General features: G+C 34.8%; 1 protein-coding gene across 2 annotated transcripts in view; it reads left to right on the top strand.

Moving 5' to 3' along the window:
* Positions 1 to 1,604: 1,604 nt before the first annotated feature.
* The window catches only part of alpha-Man-IIb (alpha-Mannosidase class II b), a 64,045-nt gene continuing 40,390 nt past the window's right edge, over positions 1,605 to 25,259 (top strand). The window contains exon 1 of one of the 2 annotated variants that reach the window (XM_073963521.1): positions 1,605 to 2,532. The gene's annotated coding sequence lies outside the window, so the exon portion shown is untranslated. Of the gene's footprint in view, positions 2,533 to 22,187; positions 22,249 to 25,259 lie in introns of those variants that run through there. The other variant, XM_073963534.1, reaches the window with a different exon arrangement.

The following is a 25,259-nucleotide window of genomic DNA, read 5'->3' as shown; positions in this document are numbered from 1 at the left end:
TATTGTTTTCAAATTACACATTCACAATACGTTATTCTATTGTGAATGTAACGATAACTCCGATATCAATAATCGATGTAAAAAAATCGACTTTTGGTAATCGTCGGTGTTGGTACAAAATCGGGAGTAATAAAGAGAGGGAGAATAATCAATCGATGGAAAATTTAGTTTCAAAGAATTTCATTCGATTCACACACTCCGTCTTTTGATGCATGCATCACCATTTTCGTACTTGTAGGGTTGCATTTTTTCGTAATATTGGAAGAAGCGTAATTTTTGTGACAAACACGTACGATTTTACATACATGTTATGATTGCTGAATACATGTATTCTTGTTAAACCAAAATTATTGTGAAAAAAATATTGAAACAGCTACAAATATTTGTTAATATTTCTCGACAAATGTAAATAACAACCATGGTTAAAACATATTTAGAGCTGGCAAACCATCGATATTCCCAACATTAAATATTTTCGGTATAATGTTTTAAAATATCGATTGCTATCGATATTATGGTTAAGTTGTCATCACCATTAATTTGGAGATGAAAATGGCGGAAATGTCAATGATTTTCTTGAAATTATGCAGAAGTAGTTCACAGAAATGTAAAGGAGAATATACAACTGCTTTTATTTTATAAAATATGTAAAAAATACATTTTATTTTACCGAAAAATGTATACGTGTGACTACGGACTTGCTTTCTTACACACACATAACCGGAAGGCAGCGAAATTTCTACTTATTTCAATGGATTTCAAGTTAGGGGTTTTTATTCCGATAATATCGATAGGCAAAACTATCTATCGATATTGAATTTTTAAATAATAATCGATATTATCGATAGTGCCATCGATTATTATTTAAAAATTCAGTATCGATAGATAGTTTTGCTTATCGATATTATTGGAATAAAAATCCCTAACCTGAAATCCATTAAAATAGATAGAAATTTCGCTGCTTTTCGGTAATGTGTGTCTAAGAAAGTAAGTCCATAGTCACACATACACATTTGTCGGTAAAATAAAATTTATTTTTTTAAATTTTTAATAAAATAAAAACAGTTGTTTTTTTCTCTTTTACATTTCTGTGAACAACTTTTGCATAATTTCAAGAAAATCATTGATATTTCCGCCATTTTCATCTCCAATTTAATGGCGACGACAACTTAACGATAATATCGATAGCTATCGATATTTTAAAACATTATGTCGAAAATATCGAATGTTGGGAATATCGATAGTTTGCCAGCTCTACTTTACAGCCTGTTTCTGTATGTCGAAAGAAGAATGTGTGCGAAAGAAACACGTCCGAGCTCTTGTGTGTTTTTCAAATTTGTTTTTTGTTTTGAAGCAAAAGCAAAGGTAAAATTATTTTGAAAACTAAAGTTCGGGCGTGTTTCATTCGCACACATTCTTCTTTCGACATACAGAAACTGGCTGTTAGTGTGTGTACTCATACATTGATTAATTTCGATCTACAGATTCCCTCTGTCCATAATCGATTTAGATTTTGCGATTATTATCGAAATTAAATAAATATCGAATCGGTGGGAGAGAGAGAGAGGTTTTGACTGCTCAAAAACGCGTTGTCCGTTTTGATTGTCATTCGTAATTTTCATGACCAGTGTTGCGTTTTTGAAGTCATTATATACAAAAGTACTTTTTGTAGAAAAAGAAATAGGTTTTACATAAAGGTACCTAAAATTTTCATGTGCGTATTGTATTTAAACATTAAAAAAAATAATTTTTTTTAATTCCATAAAAGCTGGTAAAACGAATGAGTTAAAATTGTTAATAGAGAATATAATTATAATATTTTAGAAAAAAGATGTTACCGGCGTAAATTTATGAAATAAGGAAATTTCTTCTCATTTTTTATTTCAAATAAAATAAATAATTTCAATCGCAAAAATTAAAAAATAAAAAATCATAACATTTACATGAAAAATTTTTTGTATAATACTACAAAATAAATATAAAAAAAAATATTTCATGAACGAATTTATCAAAAAAGTTCGTTTAGTACGATTTCGTTCAATTACTTCCACATTTTGTTTCAACACTGACACAATTTACGAATGACAATCAAAACGGAAAACGCGTTTTTGAGCAGTCAAAACCTATTGTCTGAAAACGCTCTGAGAGTGGTGAACGTCGGTGGGAGAGTAGAAAAACGAGAAACAAAAATTTCAAATTTATTGAAACTTTCAAAGCGGGTGGATGTTGAGCGGAAGAAAACAAAAACTAGAAAAGCTAAAAAATTTGGATTCTGTTTTAATTAAAACAGAATAAAATGTTGTTTGTGTTTAGAACAAAATAATTTGTTTGTTATTTGGTGAATTATAGTTATAGCAAAATAAGCCGACAAAATATGTTTACTAAAAAAGTGTAAAAAGTGAATTAAAACAAGAAAAAAAATCTCACATTGAATTAACAAAAGAAAATAATGCAGCAACCCCAAAACTAAGCTGGGAAAAAGAAAATGTGCAAACAACCTTGAAAACATGAATTAAATCCAACAAAAGAAAGGTAAATAAATGAAGAAGAGCATTCGGATCATAAAAAATACACATACAAAAAGAAAAGAAAGTACACACCAAAAACAATACAAGCTATATTAAAAAAATCAGCAAATATGTAAAAGTTGAATACAATTTTATGCTCGCGTTTTTTCATGTAATGCTTAGCTTGGAATGTGCATTTTAAAAGGAGGCGAAGATACGTGAGCAAGTACTATGTATTGAAAGTTGTTTCAAGTGAAGTTTTTATTGTAAAAAAACCAATAATGTTGTAATAATTTGTTGGCTTCATCGTTTGATTATACTAATATACGATTATAGTAATATACTGACAAACGCAAAAAGGTCCTACGAGAAGACACCACCATTACCACCCGCCACCCGGACCACACAAAAGGAATCGAAGTGGTCTGCCTGGGTTGTATCGTATGTTTTTTTTTTTATGTGGGTTTCCTTTGCAGGGGGTGCAAAACACAACAAATCAACCAAAGAAAACAAAAACAACATTTCAGTTGTTGGAGTGAAAGGAGAAAGGAACGAATGAGCAAAAGAAAATAAGACATAGCCGAGCCGTAGTTAGTGGTCGTTGTTCTTATTACTTATTTTTGTTGTTGGTTTCAATGATGCATAAAGACGGGACGGGACGTTGGCTATATGACAGTGCCTTACGTTTGCCAAACATTTATTTTCTGCATATTGATATATTGATGGAACTAAGAAAAATACTATTTTGAATGATTTCCAGAACAAAATCCCTTTCATTGTTAGAAACTGTGATAGGATAGGTACCTATATGATGTCGAGTTACTTTAACAGAAATTTTCAGCCACTCTGAATATCCTTATTGCTTTAGTTGGCAGAAAATAAATAATATCAGGGTTACTTACGGATTTATAATCCTCACATAAAACCTTATCATAGCGAAATGGCAAAGCTGGGACCACAAGTCATGTCAGGAGAGATGATGATGGAGAAAAAGTTCGTACGCTACAAGAGGGAACCCCTAGATAAACAAGCCTTTCAAGCTGGTATAAATAGCATTCACATGGACGCAGTCGCCAATGGCATAAACAACTATCGTGTGAATGCGGTCCACGGAAAACATCCCCCATCTATCGCAGCTGAGAAGCGTCAGCTACGCGACAAACCAGAGTAGTTTTGGTTCAACTATGCTGGGGATGATGCAGCCGGCTGAATTCCTATAGCATAACACCTGCCCAGCACGCGACACAGGCCCGCATGCGCTGCCAAACTTACTCAATTATCTCCAGTAGATCTTTGGTTCTATCCCATCGAAACACCTACATTCCTAGAACTGGAGATAGACTCGGATCGAGATTAATTAGGAAAATGAATATATAAATATTGTTACAATAACAACCAAAGGGCAAAGGTTTCTTTGTACTTCAAAACTATGCTACTAAAACAACAACAACCAAAGAATCTTGTCATGCTGCGTATATAGAACTACTCTGCAATCAGGGGAAAATTATTTATTCTCAAGGATAAGGAAAAATGTAAATCGTGTGTGAAAAAATCTGAAGTAAAAAACGGAAATGCTACAGATTAAATCCGTATATGATATCCCAGCAAAATTTGAAGGAAGGGGTTCTATGCGATGACGTGATTTCATGGCATATTTTGCATTGGTTCAAAGCAAGTCATGAAAGATCCGATCTTTTCATTAGCATTTAAACCCATGCAAGGGAAGTCGTGAAAGATCCGATCTTTTCATCGGCATTTGAATCATTTGTACAGATCACTATAAACAAACAAGTCGATTTGTACATCCCTAGAAGTAGCGAAATCAAAACAAAAGAGTATACATTTCCAACATTTTTGTTATAAAATTACAAATTAAATGTAGGTTCACGAACTAGAAATTCTTAAAGAAGTGCTGTTGGAGTCCATGTCGAAATCTGTACTGGTGATGAGAAGATAATAGAAAAGCTTTTGTAAGATGAAACAAAATCAGTGACTGAGAGTGGACGATGTAAACTCTGTTGCGGTGCAGCGGCGGTGATTAAATTGAAATTTTGGGTGTAAACTTTATGCTGATAAATTAGTTCTAGTTATTTTATGAATTAGTTTGAATTAATAAAGATTTTGGTTTGTCATGAAAATCATATTTCAATACAGAATTTTCCATTTTCCAAACAAGACATGAAAATGTCATGCCAAAGGTTGGTGAAAATGACATGTTAAAGCATTAGTCAAAATGACATGCTTAGGATCCGACAATGAATGTCATCTTAAGATCCGAAAATGAATGACATCTTATGGTGGTCACGCTCATATCAAATTCATGAGTGAAAATGCTAAAAAGATGACATGCCAGATCACTTGCACTCATGATTCAATAGCATCCTTGGCATCGAACATTTTGCTGGGATTGAAAGTGTACCACTAACAAAAGCTAGTTGAAATCATTTGAAGCCTCGTTCACAAAAAACAACACGAGTAGACTCGGATGGACAGTGCATGTTGAAAACTGAAACTTTGTGGTAGTGAGATATTTTAATTATCCTGGAACTGTCAGCAACAAAGAATCATCAGTCTTGAGATAAAGAGGAATAATAATACTGGGCAAAAAATGGCCAAAGGTTTGGGGCCTTGATAAAAAAGGTATCATCTTGTCAGGCTCATATCTTCTAAGCCGTTATGAACTTTAATTTATTCTCGGAGGCAAAGTTGTAGCTCTTGTCACAAATAACAAAAAGTCTGAACACATAAAATCCAACAAAATTGATCTTCAAGCTCAAAATCGTCAAGGTCATATTTTGTTATTTTTTTCTCCCGTTTTGGTCTGTAGATTTATATTTAAATAAACAACTTTTTAGATCATACGATCTCTGTAGAAGGTAGGTCATAATAACAAAAGTTTAAACAAATGCGATTTGTATCCCTTTTCTGTGGTTCTGGTCCATATCAACTGCGATAATCGATAATAATAAAGATATCAGTAAACAAATTTCTGGAACATGCGAACTGTCTATGTGCTGTGTTCTTAAATGTCAAAATAGCAAAATATGATTTTTAACCCTTTTTATACCCTCGCAAATTTTGGGTATCGAAATATTTTGTTCAGATTTCATTTAAGTTCGATTTGATTTGATTTAAGATCGAAGATGGGCCATATAGGTCCACTCCTTCAGGTACCTCCCTCACAAATGTTCAAAAATTGTCGCAAAACTTGTGCGCACGATAACTCTTGAAGGGAATAACCGATTTGGTCCATACTTTACACATCGTGTAATTTCTACCAAACTTAGGTGAGGTTCTAGTATGGACTCAATCGGTCCACTCCTTCGGGTACCTCCCACACAAAATTTCGTAAAAGTTCAGTTTAGGACCTGGTCTCGAATCGCTTTGATTTTTGTTTACGCAAGTTGTATTCGCTGTCCTCTATACGACGCTGTAAGTTTCATTAGGAGCAAGTCCATACTTCCTGAGAAAATACCCTGAATGTTACAAAAAACCCTATGACACGGTGTGTAGTGGTTGGAGCGCAAGATAACTCTCGAACGGATCGGCCGATTCGGTCCAAAATTTGGCTTTCGTAATATTTTGTGCAAACTTAGTTCAAGTTCAAAGATGGATTATATCGGTCCACTCTTTCCCGTACCTCCCCCACAAAAGTTCGAAAATGTTCGGAAAATTTGTGCGTACGATTACTCTTGTGTGGAGTAACCGATTTAGTCCATACTTTGCACAGTATGAAATTTCTACAAGACTTAGATGAGGTTCCAATATGGACTCAATCGGTAAACTCCGTCGAGTACCTCCCACACAAAATTTCGGAAAAGTTCAGTTTAGGACCTGCTCTCGAATCGCGTTGGTTTTTGTTGTAGCATCGTGCATTCACTGTCCCCTATACGAAGATACAAGTTTCCTCAGGGACAAGTCCATACTTCCTGAGAAAATAGCCTGAAAGTTGAAAAACAAACCCTATGAGACCATGTTTATGGGTGGAAGCGCACGATAATTCTCGAACGGATATGCCGATTCCGGCCAAAATTTGGCCTTCGTAATATTGTTTCCAAACTTAGTTTAAGTTCGTAGATAAACCATATCGGTCCACTCCTTCAGGTACCTACCCCACAAAAGTTCAAAAATGTTCGGAAAACTTGTGCGGGCGATGACTCTTGAAGGGAGTGACCGATGTATTCCATACTTTGCACATCCTAATATATGTACCAGATATAGATCAGGTTCGAATATGGAATATATTTGTCTACTCCTTCTGGTACCTCCCACACAAAATTTTGGATAAGTTCACTTTAAGACCTGCTATTGAATCACTTTGATTTTTATTGAAGCAACTTACATTCGCTGCCTCAATTACGATGGTAAAAGTTGTTTCAGGGGCAAGTCCATACCTCTTGAGAAAATAGCCCGAATGGTGTAAAAACCCCGTATGGCACCCCCATTGGTCTATGTCGGTCTATTCCTTTAAGTACCTTTTCCGCAACATTTTTGAACTTTTATCCTAATCAAAATTGTTGTCGGTTCATACGACCAAAATTTTGAAAGTCCCTAAATACATAAGTTTTTTTGTGAAAAAAGTGTTTCAATTTGCACAGACTGAGGGTATATCTCTGTCGGCAAAGACTGATACTTTTTTACTTGTTCCAACTATTCTTTTACAAAGCCGTTTAAAATTCAAGGAATCAATCAACTACAAAAATGTAAATAAGATCTCAATAAAAAACCTTCTGCAACATATGAACCTTGTAGAAACGGTTCTTGAAACTCAAAATTCAGGTCCGTAAATACCGTTCAAAGTTCCTGGAATTTTGAACAGTTTGTTATGTACAGCCCTGAGCGGGGAAAAATGTCAGCAATAATCGAAATTTTAACTTTACTATTTCTATTTTAATTTTTACTAACTTTTATATTATTTTTTAATTCTATTTTAGGTTTATGTATTCATATGATGCCTGTTCCAGAACCTGCAAGAATCTACAAATTTTTACTACCATAACAATTTTTCCTTTATGTTATCGAAGAAAATAGTACAAATTAGTAGATTCTTACAGTCCTGGAACAAACCAATGATTTAATCTTATTATGATGGTATGTTTTTATAATGCAGTTTGCTCGTAACCTAAATATATGGGCAAATAAGCCTGGTAACAAGTTTTGAAAATAATAAATAAATAAATTTCAGACTTAATAACACTGTGCAAAATTTTCGAGGTAATGTTGTGCAAACAATTTCAAATGCGGTTTTTATGAAAGTACAGATGCAATAGACAAAAACCCTTTTTGGGTTTTGTTTTGTCTAAATATTGACTTTTTAAAGAAAATCGGTGCTATACCTTTGAAACCAATACTAATCTTTCCATGACATCCGCAGCAAATAATGAACACGAATAACCTCATTTATTGCCTCAAATTTTATAATATATCTAAAAGTTCCGTGATTTATATTTATTTCGCAGTGTATCTCGAACATCGTCAAGTTTTTCTTAATGTTATCTTTGGGAAAATATTCGCTGTAATAATGTAATACAATGTTCTTCAGAACATATCATTGTTGTAAAATTTCTCTATCGCGTTGTTTCTATCATATTTTCAACGACATTTTGATAAATATTTATATCAACAATACATTGAAATTTCAAATATGAGAATAAATAGCCTGTGTGAACGTTGTTTGAAATATGTTTTGTAGAAAGTATGATATGAAATACCGCCTAAACAACATCAAATAAGTGTTTTACAGTTTCAGAATGTTCTGAAGAATTGCTGAGGACATAATTTGGAAATTTTTTGCTAAAGGCTACTTGGTTCAAATCTCAATAGTTTGGCAGTTACTGACCATAATTCCAGAAATTATGTAATCTTTCCTATATTTTATAAATTTTGATGTGCTATATGCGGTTTTTCGTAGTTCGTCTGTTTGGCATATAAGTTCTACTACTTTAGGACTACAATATTGCTGAAGACTGCAAAGCGAAATTCTTATTAGCTTCTGAAATAAAGCACGGATCAATTTAAAAAAGGGTCGTTTTAGCCCTGCATAGATGTGGCCATAAAATCCAAACCCGATCTAAAAACACGAAACCCAACAGGGGTTTTGTAATCTTAATACCTATTCATGTAATATCAAATGTTACTTGGTGAAAGAAATGTGCAAGTATGCCTCTCTCGGTACATAAAATGGCGATCTTGCATTATCCGTTCACGCACGGCTTAATTTTTTGTGGCACAACGGTCGTTTTGGTACGACACTCACTACCTTCAGTTTTTGGCGAGTGTCGGCCACGATTGAATTCATTAAACCAGTTTTTCATACTGTTATTGGATGGTCGTTTATCGAAATACAAAGATTTAATTTGATGGATGCACTTTTTTCTTGATTATCCACGTTGAAAGTTGTGAAAAATGATCGGACGAAAATGTTCACAAATAAATTACAGTTTTTTTTGCAAAGGGATTTTTCAATTCACTTTAAACAACTCAACACCAGTAGTGCTATTCTCTAACCCATTTTTTGAGTTACCGACAAAAATCGGTAAAATTAAAACGCAAAATTATAAATGAAAAGTTCAAATCAAAGTTGACAGCAATCTTGCTATCGGTAGAACTTTACTACTGATTTTTATTGCTCACTAACTTACCGAAAAATATGGTTCGTTACCCAAAAAATTTTAAATGGCGCCTGGCAAAACGTGCAGCCCTCGTATTTGGTGTTAGAAATTGGAGAAATAAAGCAATAAATAGAAACGAATGGAAATATTTTCTCAGTTCGGCCTATAGGACAAATGTCCTGTAGAGGTCCATCTAAGTAAATATGTGGAGTAGACCTAGGCACTTGAAAGTGTTAGTAGGTTGACGTCACCGCGTGACTCTTGTTGGCATTCCGAGTTGCATGATTGATAATTTGAAACTATCTCTGCAAAAATTCATATTTGGGCTAATTAATTACCTTTTCTACCACTTTGTTGGCTTTTATTAATTGATTTATTATTTACATATAAGAAACCTCTCGACGATACACTTTTACGCACATTAATGTGCAAATATAAATGTTTCTGTGTGACTTATGTATGTATGTATATTGTGTTTTAATCAATTAACAAAATGAAAAATATTTTATAAACAACAAGTCTACTTCATTTCTAATTTTTTGACATAATTGCAGACAGCAGACAAATTGGCAACAATTGTTAGTCGTAGCACACTTTTGTTGGCTTGTCTCCGACAGTTCCGAAAATACAAAGTTTTTGTATGAAATTAGCTAAAAAAGATGCCTCAAATAAGTACAAGTTTATTAAACTTACAAGAATGTATGTACATACATATATTTGTATGTACAAATACTACGAATTTCGTCATTCACTGCGATAGTTCCACTTACCGAGATTTTGTATAAAAAATAAAGTATTTTTTACTTTTGGCATTGTCCACCTTGACAATTGTGAGACACATTTGTATAAAGTTTATTTACATCAAATACTTATAATGTGCCAAAATAAACCAGACAAATGCAGACAGCTAAAATTAACAGATAAATCTTAGGGGATATATTTTTAGATATTCATTCTCTTTGATATATGCGATCAATTGCTTCGCTGTTTATTCATTTTTTGTGCATTTCCGGTGCGTATACGATGGAATCTAAACAAGCTTCTGGCCTAGGCAATACGCAGAGTTGCCAGACGCCATTTTACATTTCCATTGAAAATTTTGAAATTTTTTAACATAACAATTCTCGGTAATGTTTGACGTACGACCACGCATTGAGTTGTTTACATTGACTTAGAAAAATCACTTTGCAAAAAATGGAATTTACTTGTGAACATTTTTGTCCGATCATTTTTCACAACTTTCGGCGTGGATAATCACGACAAGAGTACATCGATTAAATTAAATCTTTGTATGTCGATAAAGGACCATCGTAAGCACTACGAAAAAGTGGTTTAAAGAATTCATTCGAGGCCTACACTCGCTAAAAATCGAAGGTCGTGAGGTTCGTCCAAAAACGGCCGTCGCCGTATTTAAGCCGTGAGTGAACGGATTATGCAAGATCGCCATGTTATATAAGGCATCCTTGGGCATTTATTCCACCAACATACATTTGATATTGCATGAAGACATGGCGGGAAAATGGGATTTTTCTCGTTGGATCCCGTGTTGATCGGTGCAAGAAATTTCGAAAAAATACAATCGCTGTTCTTCAAAGCACGTTTATAAGATGGATACAGGTGGCGAATCATGAAACTATGCGTATCAGCCCGAAAAATTGCAGCCATTACCAGGGAATGCTGTAAACACCATGTTTTGGAGGTGTCTCAATCAAGCCACTATAACACAACATATGATCGTATGTCAGTCAAACTGTCCTGAGTACTTTTAAACTAAAAACTGTCAAACTTTTCAAAAAATGTCAAATGGCTCTGGCAACACTGATAATCCAGAACATTTTTTAGTTCCCCTCGTGGAGAAGAGAAGGATAGAAAAAATACTCGAATCTTTACACCGAAATCAGTTCCTTTCGAAAGTTGTAAGAATTTAACTTTTGAGATTTTATGATTTCGCATATAAAACGACAATTCTTCACCCATTATCAATTTAAGGAAATTGCATGAATGGTTTTGATATTGCCAATAAGCTTTTAGGTGCCTGATGAACTCGAATATATTTTTCCCGAAAGGTAATTTTTCAAATAACGTCTATTCAAATACACCGAAGTCTGTTCCTTTCAAAAGTTGTAAGAGTTTAACTTTTGAGATTTTATGATTTCGTATAACAAACGACAAATCTTCACCCATTATCGATTTAAGATAATTGTATGAATGGTTTTGAATTTGTCTACAAAAATCTGTAGTTTTTTTACATATTTCGACTTATTGATGATCGATTAGATTCGTAAATCCGTTTTCTCAACATCCTCATTAGGTCAACATTAAGATAAGCTAAATGGTTAAAGAAACTAGCTATATATTTACCATAAAAGCTTAAATGCGCTCTACTACTGCATGATTTAGGCAGCAGCATGCAGTGATGTTGCTGGACAAGAAGAATTATAGGCACATGTGTGGCTTGCAACTTGCCTGTTCCCCTTTACATTTATTTTCCTGCTTTGATTTGCTCTGTTACTTGAAAGCTTCAACTCAACAACTCTCGAGGAAAAAAGGCGACCAACAATCACTCTTAGCATGTGATGCATCTTTCAGAGCAATGGATAAGCAAAAGAAGCAAGACGTTTCCAAATGGTTAGGAGGTAAAGAGCAGAGCAGCTAAATTCCACTTACATCTTCTAGAGCAAGAAACCACACTAGGCAACAATATTTTTACAAGTTATTGCGGTCAATTACATACGTAAATCCCTCGTCACATTTTGCCAAAGCCAACGAATCTATTGTAGAGTTGTTTTCTATTTTCTGTTTCCACTGCTGTGCCCTGCCTTCTTATGTATTGTTCGCTTCAATGGATGTTTGGGATGTTCTTTATATTGCTGTGGTCGGATAGTGTTGCTGTAGTTGTTTTGGTTTAAAGGAACAATATATTAACTGGTTCTTTGTTAGGCCCACATTATTGTATTTGCTCAATGAGTACGGTTCTGTATTGCTGAAGTTGTAGGGTTATATTTTCAGTTAATGGTGTATCATTGTGTATTAATGGTTTCGTTTGTTGGTGATTGTGTGGTGGTGGTAGCAAGGTCAAAAGATCAAAGAGCTGGAAGTACCGATAAAATGCTATGTAATGTTGTAAAGTATATTTGTTTTGTTGTAATTGGGCGCTAACATTTTGTTTTGTTCGAAATGAATTGTTAATGAAGAGGATGCTAAAGTGGTTTCTTTGTTATGATGCCCAATATCCGTTGAATAAAGGATAACTTTTAGGGCTATTTAATTTACACTGTGCAAAATTTTTTAGTTACTCGAGTACAAACAAATTCCTTTTTTTATTATGCAAAAAATATTCTTTTAAAATTGAGGTTAAAAAAGGAATTGTAACGTAAAAAAATGCAATTGATATTTTTAAGAAAATAAGAGAATAACACAACAATTACAGTGTAGCTTGCATATTGCTATCATAATTGCTAAATACTACAAACTAACAATTTCGAATTTTCTAGTATCGTATAACAGTTATTGTTGAGATTTTCATACTGACTGGAAATCTAAAAATGAAAAAAACACATATTTATTTCTTCCTCGTTTCCGTTTTCATGTCCGCATCAAGAAAACGGACCTTGAAACATTATTAGTGCTGGGAATTTCCGTCTGTTTAACAATCACAAGTTTCCCAGGCGTTTCTTTTGCCATTAAACAATATATCAAAATAATAACTGTCAACAAATGCTACTAGATGTATGATCATGTAATCTTCTTGAGACCTGCCTGATAATCATTGAATTTTATTTATGTTTTAGGTGTACAAAATTCAAAGACCGTTAAGGTCAGTAGTCAGCAGTTATGCTGCTTGCTACCATCATGATCTGAGCCTGTGTTGTCTTTCTGACACAAATATTCATTCATTCACTCATTCGCTTACCTTCGCAAACAAAGATTTATATTTTTAGGTCGTTTTTCCTTTTTTGGGGGGAAATTATGACAATCTGAATTTCCATGTTTTCAACATACCATATACACACACACATTGTTCGTATGTAGTAAGTCAGTTTGCATTGTTGTTAATATCATAGCATTGTATTTTGGTTTGGCAAATTGTCATAACTGATGTTGTTATTCTTTGTGTTGTTGCTTTGGGCTGGTATGGCTTCGTCGTTGTCGTTGGCTGTAAATGATAAATTACACATCTGTTTACAGCAGCAAAAAATCCAGTTTTGATCCAAGCCATATGAAGGCAAAGATGGTGACCAACCGCTCAACGCATACGGACGATGCGGACATACATTCATGTGTACGTATTTACAGATTTACGTTTCTTTTATTCGTAAAATGAAATTCTCTAAAGTGGAAATTTCTGCTGGAGAGGGTGTTGTTTTTTCCTTGAATAATAATGGTAGATGTTTTTATAAACAAGTAAAGGAAGTATGAGCCTATGGCAATTAAGACTCTCATATATGGATAGATCGAATACCGGCCACACAACTGATATCCTTCCCCCCAACAATTTTTGCCTTATGAACTTGTCGAAAAAAATATCGAAACTTTTATGGTATTTATGTCACCGATGGTATTAAATGTATACCACCCGCCCAAGATGAGGTAAAGACAGCAATAAACCGGCTGAAGAATAATAAGGCAGCAGGAGCTGTTGGCCTACCAGCCGAGCTGTTTAAAACCGGAGGCGACACGCTGATAAGGTGTATGCATCAGCTAGTTAGCTCCATCTGGCAGGAATAACGCGTACCCGACGATTAGAACCTGAGCATCCTGTGTCCCGTCCATAAGAAAGAAGACAAGACTTTATGCTCCAACTATAGGGGCATAAATCTTCTCCCTATCGCCTACAAGATAGTGTCAGGGATATTGTGCGAACGACTAAAGCCCATGGTCAACGAAATAAGCGAATGGTGGACTTGCCAGGTCTAAAGCCATATCAATGCGGCTTTAGACCTGGCAAGTCCACCATTGACCAGATATTAACCCTGCGGCAAATCCTGGAGAACACCCAAGAGATGCAGATCGACACCTACCACCTTTTTGCCGATTGTAAAGCGGCCTTCGACAGCCCGCAACGTTCAAAGGTATTCCAAGCAATATCTGAATTTGGTATCCCCGCAAAGCTCATACGGCTTTCTAAAATGGCTCTAACTGACACAAGATCTTCAGTTAAAATTGGAAATTGTACCAAAAGAGGTTTCAGAAAAGGAGACAGCCTTTCGTGTGACCTATTCAACATTTTGCTGGAAAAGGTAATACGAGATGCAAATGTCAAAAGAAATGGCACAATTTACACCAATAGCCACATGTTACTTGCTTATGCTGATGATATAGGCATCATGGGACGATCAGTAAAAGAAATAACCGATACCTTTATTAAGGTCGAAGGAGAATCTGAGAAAGTGGGTCTGGCGGTAAACGGCGAGAAGACCAAGTTGATGGTGTCGATCAGTTGTGAAATAAAAAGAAGAATTGTATTGGCCAACAGATGCTACTTTGGTTTAAGTAAGCAGTTTAAAAACAAAGCCACATCTCGTCAAACAAAAATAACGCTCTACAGAACACTGATACTATCCGTGCTGATGTATGGCTCCGAAGCCTGGGTACTTGCGCAAGCAGTGTTTGGCGTGTTTGAGAGAAAAATTCTTCCAAAGATCTACGGAACAATCTGCGTTGACGGTGAATATCGACGTCGTATGATCCACGAGCTGTATCTGCTATACAACGACATCAATATAGTTAAACGCATCGAGATGCAGCGATTGCGTTGGCTAGGCCATATAATAAGAATGAGCGATGATGAACCCGCTAAAAAGGCGTATAAATTCGAGCCACATGGCGGTGCACGCAGAATTGGCAGCCCAAAGAATAGATGGAGCAACAAACAAGTGGATGAAGAGATGACAAGGCGCGGTATTCCAAAAAGCGAAGCACTAAACAGAGAGAATTGGAGATCTTTTCTTAGTTCGGTCTATGGAATAAATGTTCTCTAATGGGCCAGCTAAGTAAGTAAGTAATGTCACCGATTGTGGACATTCCGAATAAATGCTTACGTTTTGCCAATAAATTTGATTTGGATTAAATCTGAAGGAATGGACCGACATATAGTACATTTTGAAACTGTATCTTGTTTTGGAAGTCATTCCCTTCGATAATTATCACGACTACCGTCTCTATAATATCGGTGTAAAAAGGACCACAAGGAGTACCTTGGGTAAAAATTGCCATAGGATGCTCGAAGAGGTCTTAAACTGAACGTATTCAAAAATATTGAACTTTAGTGTACCTCCCGAAGATGTTGTCCTATATAGAAACTCCCCAACTCGATGTACTTGGTGAACATTTTACGATGTCCACAAATTCGGCCAAATCGGATACTCAATTCGTGATCATCAATTATTCTTGTTGGTGTCTGCAGGGTTTTAAGAGCTATGTGTATTTTCGTAATAGGAACCGCGCGTAACATACTGCGAAATTTCAAAACTGGTTTTAAACTGCGTTTTTGATAAATTGTACTGTACTAAGTGTAGACACAGTGCTCTTGAAGCAACTTTAAATGGAAGATGCGTACACCTGGGAAGTTTTTGCGGATTCTGAAACTACAATGTTCATAGATGAGAAAAATCAAAAAAACAAAAAATCGTCGGAGCGCTTTCTAAATAAATCGCGATTCAAGTTGACAGATTTAGGCGTTTTTTAGGTTTTCACGATTTTGCTTGGAAACCGCAAGTCCAATCGTAATGGGACTAAAGAAAATGTTGTAGCTATGAAGATTCTTTACATGATTGACCTTTATGATAATTTCGTAGGTTTTACCGTTATTGAGATATAGAAGTTCAAATTGGGACAATGCATTGACTGTATCGCCTCCTTATAAAACAATATCATGACAGCAATATCACAACTTAAACTTATATATCTCGAAAATGGTACAACCTAGGTAAAAATTACAAAAGCCAATCTTGTAGAGAATTTTCATAGATGAAAGATTTTCCCATTTCGATTAGACTTACCGTTTTCAAGCGAAATCGCGAAAACCTAACAGAAAAGCTAAACATGTGACCTGAAATTCTATATATTTCAAAAATGTTGAAACCTATGATCAAATCATAACGGTCAATCCTCTAGAGAATTTTCACAGTTACAACATTTTCTTTAGCCCCATTTCGATAGGACTTGTGGTTTCCAAGCAAAATCGCGAAAACCTAAAATAAACCTAAAAATGTGAATTTTGACCGCGATTTATTTAGAAATCCCTCCAGTGGTTTTTTCTTGTTTTTGGATTTTTCTCACCTATGAACATTGCTTTTTCAAAATCCGCAAAAACTTCCCAGGTGTATGCGGTTTTCACTTAAAGTTAGTTAAGACGGACCATGTATGAACCTGTTTTATAAGGTAGCGTAACAGTCAATGCATTGTTCCGATTCTATATCTCAATAACGGTAAAACCTATGAAATTATCATAAATGTCAATCTTGTAGAGAATTTTCATTACTACATTTTCTTTAGTCCCATTTTGATAGGACTTGCGGTTTCCAAGCGAAATCGTGAAAACCTAAAAAAACCCTAAAAATGTCAACTTGAATCGCGATTTATTTTAAAAGCGCTCCTGCTATTTTTTTGTTTTTAGATTTGTCTCATTGTAGTTTCAGAATCTGCAAAAACTTCCCAGGTGTAAGCAACTTCCATTTAAAGTTGTTTCAAGAGCTATCGTGTAGATTTTTAGTGACTGACTAGATTCAAAAAGCTTAGTTGAAAGAATCACGAAGTAACAAATCCTTTTCATTTATTAACACGGTGCAACACGATAATTATTAACCATATTCTGACACCGCAGTGTGATAGAACACCAAAAATGAGAAGACACGTGTCTCGCCGTTTTTCCGCATCTCATCAACTTTCGCGGTTATAGGCCTCCAAAGGTTTGAGGCTTTGATGTAAAAGGGGTCATTTAGTCAGGACTATATCTTCCAAACCGTTAGGAAATTTGAATTTATCTCGCAGGAAAAGTTGTAGCTCTTGTCTTAAGGACAAAAATTGTGAACACATATAATCCATCAAGCTTCATCTGCAAGGTCAAAATCGCCATGGTCAAATTTCATTTAAAATTTTTCTCAAACTTTGTTATACAGCTTTCAAACCGATCAAATTTGAAGCAAACAACTAACTACAAAAATGTACCTCAGATCTCAATTAACATCTTTCTAGAATATACGAACTCTGTAGAAACGGATCTTAATGGTCAAAATAGCAAAACAATTGCGATTTTTATAATCTTTTCTAGGATTCTGCTCCATAGATATCAAACCGTTCAAAATTCAAGAAAACAATCAACCACAATAGCGTAGCAAAGGCGTCAATAAACAACTTTCTGGAATATGCCAAATGTCTATGAACGGTTCTTAATGGTAAAAATAGCAAAAATCTTTTGAAAATATCAAATTTTTATACTTTTTTCTCCGACTCTGGTCCAAAGATACGCAACCGCCCAAAAATTAAGGATACAGTCAACTACAAAAATGTACCATAGATTTCAACAAACAAGTTTCTAGAACAAGTGAAGATTCTAGGACTCAAAAAATTACACACAGTGTAATTTTACAAATAATATGGAACATTAAATTTACAAATTTTTAATGATCTTAACTATTCGATTTGAAGCCTTTGATTTTCATGCAAAATGTTAATCCCTACAACGAAGGCAATCAGTTTTAAAATACTTTCATGTTACACAAAAAAATGTAGATACCAGACACAAATTAAACACCAGCTGGAATTTCAGGAGCAGTTGCGAATATTTTACCACAATGCTAAGCATATATCCCATTAAATTTGTCTGTGTGTGAAAAAGCAGATAAACGTTTTCAATTTAGTTTATACCTTGTGTGCTGCCGCCACATTCCAGCTAAAAGAAAAAAAAAACGAATAAACCTTTGTAGAGGTGATCAATCCATTTTTTCAGCTAAATTGGGGCTCTTATTTCAGTTCTTCATTCCATAAGCATGAGAAGAATATTTTTAAAGCCCATCCCGTTGGTGAACTTGTGCCAAGTCATTGATGTCGGTTTTTGTTTCTTTTTTCATTTCTTTTTCATTACTCTTTTTCTGCAATTTAGTTTTTTGTTATTTACCGGTTGGTTGGTCGACTACCGAACGAATGTAGAAATAACATTGCTTGATTTCTGTTTTCTTAATAAGGATTATGTTGAGACGAAATAACACAAACTGAAACATACTGCGTTTCTTTGGTTGGATACGCTTGTAAACAAGTCGAATTATCGTTTTGTGCTCATTTTTGAATGAGCGGAACAATAAACTCCAACAAGTGTAATGTCTTGTTGATGTGCTGTGCATGGCTGAATTTTATTCTCTAACAATTCAGATGATATTGTTTCAAGTACAGCTGAGAAACGGTAAATGGGAAAATATTAAATTTTGATATAAAAAAGCCAGTCGATGACCCAGTTCAAGTAAAGCCAACACCGTATCCGTATATATTCCTTAATATGTTAAAAACCGTAATTATTAGCAACATAAATAAATCCAAGGCATATTTATATAAGGTAGAAGTGACATTTAGCTGCATTCTTACTTTTTTGTAAATTTGAAACTTCGAAATTTGTTACCATAAAATACTGTTTTTCATTCTAAACGTGTAATAAAAATGACCTACGACAGTTCTGAATGCTTTATATTTAAATTTTGATTCAAATTTGTTCTATTTTAAAGGATTTTCGAAATGTTTTTATGTTTTCCTGAAGAATTTTTGGAACGACCCTATTATTCAATATTTTCTTTGACAATTGATTTTCAATAAAAACAATGTTGCTTTTGTAGATTTGTTAGTTGTTGTAATTCATGCATATTCCTTACCCAGCAAAATTTATTTGAAGTTGTTCCTTGTGAAGTAGTGATTGAATAGCTTTTTTGAAGCAGTCCACGCAGAGTCATGAAAAATGCAGCCCGTTCTTCACATTTTGACAATGTCCGATTTGAATCCATTTCATAAAATTTTCACATTTTAGAAATTTCAAAATTTTGTAAAAAAAACTTAAAAAGACAAAGAACATAATTTGTTTCTTGTTAATTCTAAAGCGCCCCATACACTATCAAATTTTGATGTCAACATTTGTATTAGTATGTGTACATTTTTGAAAATATGAGAATGTGTGTGTGTATTTTATGGATTGAGGAAAATCAAAATAGTTTTGATTTTCAAAATGAAACCCAATCAATCCGATGAATAGGGTTTATTTTCAAAATTGTCAAAAAGAAATTTTGAAAAAAGAAAAAAAATTGTGTTTGGAAAGAAATAAAAAAATTAAGTTCATTCGTTTTTTAGAGGACAATTTGAAGATTTCGGTTGCAGATTGAAGGCTGATTGAATGCTGATTGAATGCTTTGCTACACACTTATCAAGCACACACGTACAGAAGGAGTACATCGGATGGACAAGCCAATTTGATAGTCTATGGCCCGCTTAATAATAACAGCAATATGTTTGCATCCATAAAAAGTAATTTGTGTACAAAAAATAATAAAAGTGATTTCGAACTACATCTTTGTTTGTAGCCAAAGAAGTAGTTGAATCATATGTTGTTGTGATTTATTTACTACAAAGAACTAATGCAAAATGTGTGCTTAAGAAGTAAATTAGACAGTATCCTCACTGCACCATGCCCTTGTAAAAATCATGACTTCTTTCACGTAAAAAGATGTAGTCCGAAATTACTTGCACTCATGATTTAACTACTTCTTTGGCTACAAACAAACATTTTTCTGGGTATATAAATTTGCCTTGAATAAATCTATTCGATAAAAAATAATTTCAAAACCATTACTGGGGAGTGGGCAATATGCAGTTTAAGTAACTCTTGTGCCAGACACTAAAAATAACACATGAAGATATTTTAGCTTTTAGTAGGAGAGGGCGGAGGTGAAGGAGCTCCCTTTCTCCCTTCTTACCCATAAGCTCAAAACATTTTCATGAAAATTTTCATAGTCTTGCACAAGACTAAAATAAAAAAATACTGTTTCCTGGTCTGGTTCTTGTCAATTATTGCTCTTGTTTCCTATTTCTTGTTATAAATTCAAAAAGACAAATCTACACGTATGAGTATTTTCTTCGTGGAAAATTATTTTACAATATGTTTGTATGTAAGTAAAAAAAGGGAACCAAAAAAAAAGATTGAAAAAGTATTATATTTAATTCAAAGGTGCAAACATTGTACAATTAGCAATTGTTTATATTTGTTAAAATTGTCTTGTTTTCTTTTATCACTTTTCCAGGCAACCAACATTCGTTGTGGTTTGTGCATTTGTTTTTCAGACTTTTTTGTTATTTTATCCCCGGCCATCATGTAAGTGTTTAAAAAAAAAAAACCGAATGAAAAATTGCCATAATGCAGCTGCTTTGACTGACCACTCATATCAAGGGCTAAGGGCCAGTTTACATGGCAGCAGGAGACGTGTATTTTTATTTCTTATAAATTATGAAAACTTGCTGTTCAATACCATTCGTTTTATTTTTCATTCACTCCTCTTCATCTAAGATTTATATCTAAAATTATTCTCTCAGGGGATTTTGGTAAAGCAAGAAGCGATTGTTTTTCTTGTCAGAGGTGTGTTCAACTGTGCGAATATTGCCTTCTTTCGTAAAATGTGGAAACCTGTAAAGTGTTATTCTTTTTTTAATCTTCTTGATAATATCAATAAAAATGCACTTTAATAAATTGCAGAGGGCTTTATTAAATTTTGCGATAAAAATATATTTAAAATGTGTATGAGTGTAAGAAGCACTTTCAAAGTTTTCTCAGCATTTACACAGGGCAGCAATGAATTATAAAATAACAAGTAAGCCAAGGTTATAGTCGAGCGTGGCCGACCATGTGATACCCTACACCACTACCAATGGGAATTAGCGTTCCACAAATCAAAATTTCTTTATAAAAATCCAATTGGGCAATTAATACGCTAGGGCACCATGTAATTTGCAATAATGCAAAAACTGGGAATGGGAAAATGTGTTTCTATACACAAAACCCATTATATATTAGGCAGTAGGCCCGTTATCTAGCAGACACGTTATTGCAATTTGCATCAGGGGGGAAGGTCAGTAGTTCTTTTTTCATATGTAGGCTACTTTGCCGGTATATGCCCTCCAGGAATTAAAATATGGACCAAAATAAAATTTTTATATTTTTCATACAAAACTAAAGGTCCATTTCACCCGCTAAATAATATCAGATCATCATTCAAAATTGTAGACATCTTCTTCCACCTAAACTCTTACCTCACGCAAAATGTCGTGACTATTGAGCAATAATTGCGACCTTTAGCGTGCTAATGACAACACTACAAACCAATAACTGGATATATTAGGCTGTATCTCTGTTATCTGACCACGTAAATCAACATAATTGGCATCAATGGAAAGATCAAGAGTTGGCCTTTCAAATATTATTTACAGAGGCGGGATGTGTCTTAAGAGAGTAAGGATATAAGCTGTATATTAAACATTTTCACACAAAAGTTGTGGTCCATTTAACCATCTAAATATTATCTGATCACCATCTCAAAATGCAAGCTTCTTCTTTGTCATATACTCTTACCTTATTTAAAAATTCACGACGATCGGGCTATTATTGCGACCTACAAAATCGGGTAAAAATGTTGTTTTTGGTACATTTTACCCGCTAAATATTTTACGATCATCATCAATTAAAATAGCGATCTATTCTGATGTGAAACTGACCTCCATACAAAATTTCGTGAAGATCGGTCCATAATTGCGGCCTGGAGTTTGATTACAATTTTTACGGACACACATCGCTATATCGCTTTATCTAGTCGAGATATGAAAAATGGTATACAACATTGGGGGTCTCCGACGAATATTTCGCGGTGTTACATGAATTTTCCCCAAAACAAACTTATAATACCCTTTCCCCATAGTGGTGTAGGGTATAATTATGCCTATAAATAAACGATTTTTTAACTTGTTCAAATCTAAATTGTTTTGTTACCAATCTTTTATTTTAAGATAAAAGCATTTAATAATATTTTCCGTTTGTTTATTTCAGGTAAATTTTCATTAGGAATATGTGTGAAAAATGCGTTTTTCAATCAAATGCAGCTAAAAAGGTAAGCACTCCATTAAGGATATTTTTACCAAGACAAAATTGTATCCTAACGGAAAATGTAGTCATCTACGAAAATAGCCGAAGAAATGATCCATCAAAATGTTCGAAAACAGTAATGTGCGAAGTCATCGGTGCAAGTGATCAGAATCACCCACTCTTTTTATGCATTTACTTGCAATTTTTTGGAATGAAATGGCCCTTTTCCTTTCTCCCACAAGTACCCATGCTTCTGAGAGGGTAAAGGTCATTGGTATTATCAGCGCTTTATATACAGCGAACTTTGTCTGGTCCAAAATTCTTCAGTCCAAAATAGGATCTATTGATCAATATGTTTCCTATTTTTATATCAGAACTGGTTTTACCTGTTATTTGATGATGCTTCTGAGGTAGAGAAAATCACTCTCTCAGGTTAAGTTGTTAGCAATACAAATATGTTCGTTCATATAATTTATTCAGTTATCTGGTTCTGCATCCTCTGTGTTCAGATTCAATTCTGCAACCTGGACTGGCTGGAGGGCCCAATATGAATTGAGGCGACTGCAACGTCCCGATCTTAACTGGGAAGAACATGTATAACATGGATCACACATTGGCCGCTTTTCTAGACATATAATGAGCGTTCAATAATGTGAAACTTGAATTCATTCTTCTCTAGAGCTATTGAGTGTCCCCACTATCCTAATTAACTGGATTGACAGAATGCTGGAGAGCAGACTGATCAATTGGAAGCAGACTGATCAATTCCGTAAGGAAGTCAGTCACTAGGGGAAGTCAGTCACTATTTCCACTATTGTGGCTTCTAGGGGTGAATGGGATACTCAAGGACTTCGACAGACTGGGGACTAAAGTAGTAGCATATGCTGACGACGTTGTCCTTTTAATCAGTGGAAAATTCTTGTCGACGCTGTCGGAACTGATGCAGGCTGCGCTGGTAAAGCTCTCTCGCTGGGATCACCACAATGGTCTTGGGGTGAATCCTGCTAAGACTGAGCTGGTACTATTCACCAGAAAAAGAAATATTGCCGAATTTGTGCCGCACATTGTCGCGAGTTCATATTAACTGTGGCCAAAAATAGGAGTTGTCGTAGGTGCATCAATTTTGGTACACGTACCTATTATTGACTTACAATCTTCAGGACAAAAAATTGGGTTGGTCGGTCCACGATTTGATATAGCCCCCATAGAACCGTACCTCCCGATTTTCGGTATTTTTAATGTTTTAGACACAATGACCAACCGAAAGTATTCAAATTTTGTGGTTAGTCTTCGGCAGAGGTATCAAACATTCCAACAGAGAATTGTGGGCTTAGGTCCACGTTTTGGTATAGCCCCCATACAACGGTACCTCCCGATTATCGGTATTTTGAGGATTTTAGCCTCATTATTACACCGAAATTGCTGAAATTTGGTAATTAGTCTTCGTAGGGGGCATTATACCTTCACCTTGAAATTTGTCTGCATAAGTCCACGCCTTCATATAGCCCCCATAGGACGGTACCTCCCGATTTTCGGTATTTTGGAGGTTTTAGCCTGATTAACACACCGAAATGGCTGAAAATTGGTATTAAGTCTCCGTTGGGGGACTTATAACCTTCCACCAGAAATATGTCGGTATAGGTCCTCGTCTTCCTATAGCCCCCATAGAACCATGCCTCCTCATTTTCGGTATTTTGAGTGTTGTGGCCCCAATATCCACCCGATATGACTGAAATTTGGTGTTTAGTCTTCATATTGTTTTGTGAGCATATTGCATATATCAAACTCTTGTCTTTATATATGAGAAATTTCATTTAACAATTTGTTTTGTCCGATTAGTGGTCAAAAAAGGGTAAATTTTTTGTAAAAAATCGAATTCTGACTTTCGCTGTTCACAATTTTTTTAAAAATTGATATTTTTAAAATTCTCTCGTTGTAAAGCAAGACTATTAGGTACTTAATAAGCCCATAAAAATATATGATGATCGGTTCATTCGTTTTCGCGCTATAGCCAACACCGCAAAACGATTTGTTAAAAAAGGGGGTATCCTCTCAGTGAGGTGGTCGCTGAAAAAGAGAAATGACACATTCATATGCAAACCTCTGCAGCTGGGACCTTTATATTTGAAGTACTCACTTCTTACTATTCATATAGCAAAAAATACCGATATACACTTTTATAAAATTTTTTTCCCACTCCACTCAATTTAAAATTTGCTTCAGAAAATTAATAAACTTAGTAATACATGTTTGGGTAAATGTAAACACCATATGATTAATATTTACATGCAAACAAAAGTGTAGCCAAGTTTATTACATCCCAAGAGAACTTAGAAACAATTTTTGCAGCGACCGTTACTTTTAAATTTTAAATATTAACGCATAATATACATACATACATACATATGTTCCCACAACATCCCCGAAGGGACAAGGGAGACTTCTCTCATACCAATGAGTGCACGCCGATTCATATTGGCTCAATGATATGGGACCTACTTTTTATTGCCGAGTCCGAACGGCGTGTCTTACGACACCACTTGTAGAGAAGTTTTTCATGGCTTAAATACTCAGGAAATGTCGCCAGCATTACTGAGGGGGAATTTTGCAACCGTTGAAAATTTGATGTTGCTTGGCCTGGGATTCGAACCGCAGACCTTCTGAGTGCAAGGCGGACGTGCTAACCATTGCACCACGGTGGCCCCCGCATAATATAATTTATTAATTTCAGAAAAAAAAACACAAAAATACGTATTAACTAAAATTGTCGGATTTAAATCCTCATATAGCAAAAACTACTTCACGTATCAGTACCAAACTTCAGATTCTCCTTAATTAATATGTTTTCTCTCACTCTCCATCAATAAATTTGTTCAACGAAGTATTTAGTTTTTACCATTTTTGGCCACGGTCGTGACACTGTGTGCCGCCAATGCCTGATGGTGTGCGGTTCGATCTCTCTACGGAGGTGAAACACCTGGGAGTGGTCCTGGACCATCGGCTAAGATGGAAAAGGAACACGGAGGAGCGAACCAA

The sequence above is a fragment of the Musca autumnalis genome, unplaced genomic scaffold (genome assembly GCF_047663935.1).
Source record: "Musca autumnalis isolate F117 unplaced genomic scaffold, ASM4766393v1 scaffold_1, whole genome shotgun sequence".
NCBI classification, from domain to species: domain Eukaryota; kingdom Metazoa; phylum Arthropoda; class Insecta; order Diptera; family Muscidae; genus Musca; species Musca autumnalis.
Note: the sequence above shows the minus strand (reverse complement) of the source record. Positions and strands in the feature narration are given on the sequence as shown.